We start from the raw sequence: 6,058 nt of genomic DNA on the forward strand, positions 1-6,058 counted from the left end.
TGTGAGCATTGAAGTCCCCCAGTAAAACAATGGAGTCCCTTCATGGTGCACTGTCTAGTACCCCACTCAAGGACTCCAAGAAAGCAGAGTACACTGAAATACCATTTGGTGCATAAGTGCAAATGACAGTCAGAGACTGTTCCCTGCCTCAAAGGTGCACGGAAACAACCCTCTCATTTACTGGGGAGAACTCCGATGTTAGCACGCCGAACTGAGGGGCTACCAATAGCCCCACCCTTGCCTGGCACCACTCACCCTTGGCAACTCCAGCATAGAAGAGAGTCCAACCCCTCTCCAGGAAATTGGTTCCAGAGCCCAAGCTATGCATTGAGATGAGCCCAACTAAATCTAGTCGGTACCTCTCAACCTCACGCACAAGCTCACGCACAAGCTCAGGCTCCTTCCCCACCAGAGAGGTGACATTCTATGTCCCAAAATCCAATTTTGTCAGTTGGGGATCAGTACACCAGGGCCTCCGCCTTTGGCTGCCACCCAATCCACAATGCACCAGACCCTTACGGCACCTCCTGCGGGTGGTGGGTCCACAAGAGAGTGGTTCCATGTTGCTCATTCAGGCTAGGCCCGTCCGGGCCCCACGGACATAAGCCCAGCCACCAGGCACTCGCTGATGATCCCCTCTCCCAGGCCTGGCTCCAGGGTGGGGCCCTGGTATCCCTGGTCTGGGCAAGGGCACTCGGATCCTTGCTGTTTCTCTCATAAGGGTCTTCAGAACCGCTCTTAGTCTGACCTCTCATCTAGGACCTGTTTGCCTTGGGAGACCCTACCAAGGGCAAATGTCACCAACAACATAGCTCCTAGAATCAGTGAGGCACTCAAACCCCTCCACCACATTAAGGTGGTGATTCAAGGAGAGGAATACGTAAATTGTGCATGAATAATTACTCAAACTTCCACTGGGAAAAAATGAGTTGATTCCCGACGACTTAGCATATCAGATCATGTGATGCCATTCCACAATTATTGACACCTTTGTCCACAATTAGACATCAAGATGATTATTTATTTAAAAATCAGTAAGTGGTGTTAAGTTAACAAAACATACAGTGCTCAGAGTAAATGAGTACACCCCCTTTGAAAAGTAACATTTTAAACAATATCTCAATGAACACAATTTCCAAAATGTTGACAAGACAAAGTTTAATATAACATCTGTTTAACTTATAATGTGAAAGCAAGGTTAATAATACAACTTCGATTATACATTTTTTCAGTTTTACTCAAATAATTAGGGTGGTGCAAAAATGAGTATACCCCACAACAAAAACTACTACATCTAGTACTTTGTATGGCCTCCATGATTTTTAAATGACAGCACCAAGTCTTCTAGGCATGGAATGAACAAGTTGGTGACATTTTGCAACATCAATCTTTTTCCATTCAACAATGACCTCTTTTAGTGACTGGATGCTGGATGGAGAGTGATGCTCAACTTGTCTCTTCAGAATTCCCCAAAGAAAATAATTTCTTTCCACCACAAAGGCGAAGGCTACAAGATCAGCAAAGCTTTACTTATCAGTCAGAATACTGTAGCAAAAGTGGTACAAAAATTTAAGAAAGATGGAACTGCAACCATCTCACAGAGATGTCCAGGTCATCCATGGAAGTTAATACCTCGACAGGAGCATCTTCTGATGAGAAGCATTGAGGAAAATCAGCATGCAAGTTCACTGCAGTTATCTAAAGAAGTAGAAAGCCAAACTGGGGTGACTATTTCCCGTGACACAATATGGCGTACACTGTAGAGGAATGGCATGCATGGATGCCGTCCACGAAAGAAGCCTCTCCTAAAGCCCAGGCACAAAAAAGCCTGCCTAGAGTTTGCCAGGGCCCATGCTGACAAAGATGAAGACTACTGGGACTCTATACTCTGGAGTGATGAGACCAAGATAAATGTTTTTGGAACCGATGGCTTCAAAACTGTATGGTGTCGCAAAGGTGAGGAATACAAAGAAAAGTGCATGGTGCCGACAGTGAAACATGGTGGTGGCAGTGTCCTTATGTGGGGCTGCATGAGTGCTGCTGGTGTCGGGGAGCTTCATTTCATTGATGGCATCATGAATTCACAGATGTATTGCTCTACACTGAAAGAGAAGATGCTACAATCACTCCATGCCCTTGGTTGTTGTGCACTTTCCCAACATGACTAAACACACATCTAAGGCCACCTATGGGGAATTCTGAAGAGACAAGTTGAGCATCACTCTCCATCCAGCATCCAGTCACTAAAAGAGGTCGTTGCTGAAGAATGGAAAAAGATTGATGTTGCAAAATGTCACCAACTTGTTCATTCCATGCCTAGAAGACTTGGTTCTGTCATTAAAAATCATGGAGGCCATACAAAGTACTAGATGTAGTAGTTTTTGTTGTGGGGTGTACTCATTTTTGCACCACCCTAATTTGAATAAAACTGAAAAAAAAATGTGTAGTCTAAGTTTATATTATTAACCTTACTTTCACGTTATAAGTTAAACAGATGTTATATTAAACTTTGTCTTTTCAACATTTTGGAAATTGTTTGTGTTCATTGAGATATTGTTTAAAAAGTTACTTTTCAAAGGGGGTGTACTCATTTACGCTCAGCACTGTAGTTTTTATTTAAACTTGTTTTACAAAGACTTACATTTAGTACAAAATATATTTTATATAAATATATGGATGCCGGTGCTAACGTAAATGAGGAAGTAATTCTAATGTTTGTAAACAAATGAACTTATAATACTTAACATGTGTAAGAAAAACTTTGTTCCATTTTCTACGCACTTTAAGTATTTTTGTAGATCACATTTTTTTCATCATTTGTTTTATTAATTTCTAGTTTTGTAGTTTACCAATAAATGTCAGACAATTGACATTGTAACCACATGAAACTCCAGATTAAAGGTCGCATGTAATTCCTCAAACCAAAACTTTATTTTTACATCGAGAAATATGGTGGTCTGCCTGATGAAGGTCTAGCGACCGAAAGCTTGCTATCTCAGTAAAGAAATCATTGCACAGACTTCCAGTGTGCGGATTTGTATTCTATTTACATCTAGAAATATAAAATGTCAACTGATATTGTAATACGTGAGAGAGATTTACAACAAACTGCAAAAAAAAAAAAAAAATTCTGAATGGAAAAGAAAAATCTGAATATTTCAAGCATGTAATTTTTTTTTATATGCTAGGAATTTAATTCTGGTCTAATTCTATTTATTGCAATAGGATTCCAAATACTCTATAAACATTCCATTGTGTTGTGAATGAGAAAAAAAATATTACAAAAATCACAGCACTTATTTTTTTAAAAGTACTTCATCTACTTCAATGTTACACAAAGATCGAGCCATAACAGTTGTAAATGTCCCTTAATTCCACAGGGTGTCGATAATGGTGGACACTGGTGAAAGTGATCACCAATATCGACACCTCACGTGACTTCTCAAACGCGTGTTTAGATACAAAATAGCGACTGTCAAATGAAAGAGTAAGAAACAAAGTAGGTTTTGACAAGGAGATCATGAAATATTGGTGAATTCGATCAGTAAAAGCATGTCCATGATCTTTCCAACATGCTCACCTGCGATGATAACGTCCGGGTTTTCCTCAAATTGCTGATTGTGCTAAAAAAAATTCCATCTCAGGTAACGAGCTGTATCATCAGATGACAAGATCAAAGGGCGAGGGGGGGGGGGTCTTCCGGTTGATCAATTAACTGATTATACCTGTTGTAACTGAAATTCACCTTTGTAAAATTGTTTATGGGGCGGCACGGTGGTGTAGTGGTTAGCGCTGTCGCCTCACAGCAAGAAGGTCCGGGTTCGAGCCCCGGGGCCAGCGAGGGCCTTTCTGTGTGGAGTTTGCATGTTCTCCCCGTGTCCGCGTGGGTTTCCTCCGGGTGCTCCGGTTTCCCCCACAGTCCAAAGACATGCAGGTTAGGTTAACTGGTGACTCTAAATTGACCGTAGGTGTGAATGTGAGTGTGAATGGTTGTCTGTGTCAGCCCTGTGATGACCTGGCGACTTGTCCAGGGTGTACCCCGCCTTTCGCCCGTAGCCAGCTGGGATAGGCTCCAGCTTGCCTGCGACCCTGTAGAAGGATAAAGCAGCTAGAGATAATGAGATGAGATGAAAATTGTTTATTGGTATAGCTGAAAAGGTGGTGATAATTACGGACTGTTGATAATTGTAGCCGCCGATCTAGTAGTTAAAGAGCTGGTCAAAAAAATAAAATAAAAATGATCAGAGACGGGCGGCACGGTGGTATAGTGGTTAGTGCTGTTGCCTCACGGCAAGAAGGTCCGGGTTCGAGCCCCTTGGCCAACGAGGGCCTTTCTGTGCGGAGTTTGCATGTTCTCCCCGTGTCTGCGTGGGTTTCCTCCAGGTGCTCTGGTTTCCCCCACAGTCCAAAGACATGCAGGTTAGGTTAACTGGTGACTCTAAATTGAGCGTAGGTGTGAATGCGAGTGTGAATGGTTGTCTGTGTCTATGTGTCAGCCCTGTGATGACCTGGTGACTTGTCCAGGGTGTACCCCGCCTTTCGCCCGGAGTCAGCTGGGATAGGCTCCAGCTTGCCTGCGACCCTGTAGAACAGGATAAAGCGGCTAGAGATAATGAGATGATCAGAGACTGCACGGGGGGACAGTGAAGGGGAGCGCTATAGAGATATGCAAAGAATGGGTGTAAATTTGAGAAAATAAGAGGAGGTAATGAAAGGGCAAAAAAGGTCAGGAGATACTTTCCTTGGGGCAAATTTGATTGGATACCATGGTTTAACACATACGCCAAATACACGCGATGGGAGTGGTAATATGGCACCCAGGTGGCTTCACTTGTCTCTCCAGGGGGAAGAGGCTATGAGCTCTCCAGATTTTACAGAGAGCTCAGTGATAAAAACCATTGTGGATACGCCAAGTAATTGGGAATTAACTCACTTTTTTCCAGTGGAAGTTTGAGTAATTATTCATGCACAATTTATGTATTGAAAGTCTTTTCTACTTTTGTGATGGCCAAAAGATTGTTAAGGGTGTCGATAATTGTAGCTGCCACTCTATAATCATTTCAACAGAGATTATTTACATTTTTTTCTTATACAGTGTCTCTTTCATATATTTCTTCTGTGGAACACTTCCTTTCTATTTAGGACAGGATTATTTTCTCATGTTATTTGCCATTTTCACTTCATTCTCACAGTCAGGTCTTAACAGTATTTATTAATTAATAAATAATGTTAATTAAACAGTATTAACTAATACTAATTATTAATAAATACTAATTTATTTGTATTTATTACTCAAATAAATTTGTATTTGTTTTTATTTATTTAATAAAAATACATTTATTTTTATTTATAGAAATAAATTTATTTCTATAAATAAAATATACTGGGGTGCATAAGTGTACTCTTGGTGCCGGTCCCAAGCCCGCATAAATTGGAGAGGGTTGCGTCAGGAAGGGCATCCGGCGTAAAACTGTGCCAAATCTAACATACGGATTAAAAAGAATCCGCTGTGGCGACCCCTAATCGGGAGCAGCCAAAAGAAGAAGATTGGTCGCAAGCCTGCATGAATATTGTGAGGGTGAATTCTCTCATCTCATTATCTCTAGCCGCTTTATCCTGTTCTACAGGGTCGCAGGCAAGCTGGAGCCTATCCCAGCTGACTACGGGTGAAAGGCGGGGTACACCCTGGACAAGTCGCCAGGTCATCACAGGGCTGACACATAGACACAGACAACCATTCACACTCACATTCACACCTACGCTCAATTTAGAGTCACCAGTTAACCTAACCTGCATGTCTTTGGACTGTGGGGGAAACCGGAGCACCCGGAGGAAACCCACGCGGACACGGGGAGAACATGCAAACTCCGCACAGAAAGGCCCTCGCCGGCCACGGGGCTCGAACCCAGACCTTCTTGCTGTGAGGCGACAGCGCTAACCACTACACCACCGTGCCGCCAAGAGTGAATTATGTGACCAATAAATACTGTTAAGACCTGACTAAGAATGAAGTGAAAATGGCAAATAACATGAGAAAATAATCCTGTTTCAACAACTG

Source organism: Neoarius graeffei, chromosome 3, assembly GCF_027579695.1.
Source record: "Neoarius graeffei isolate fNeoGra1 chromosome 3, fNeoGra1.pri, whole genome shotgun sequence".
NCBI lineage: Eukaryota > Metazoa > Chordata > Actinopteri > Siluriformes > Ariidae > Neoarius > Neoarius graeffei.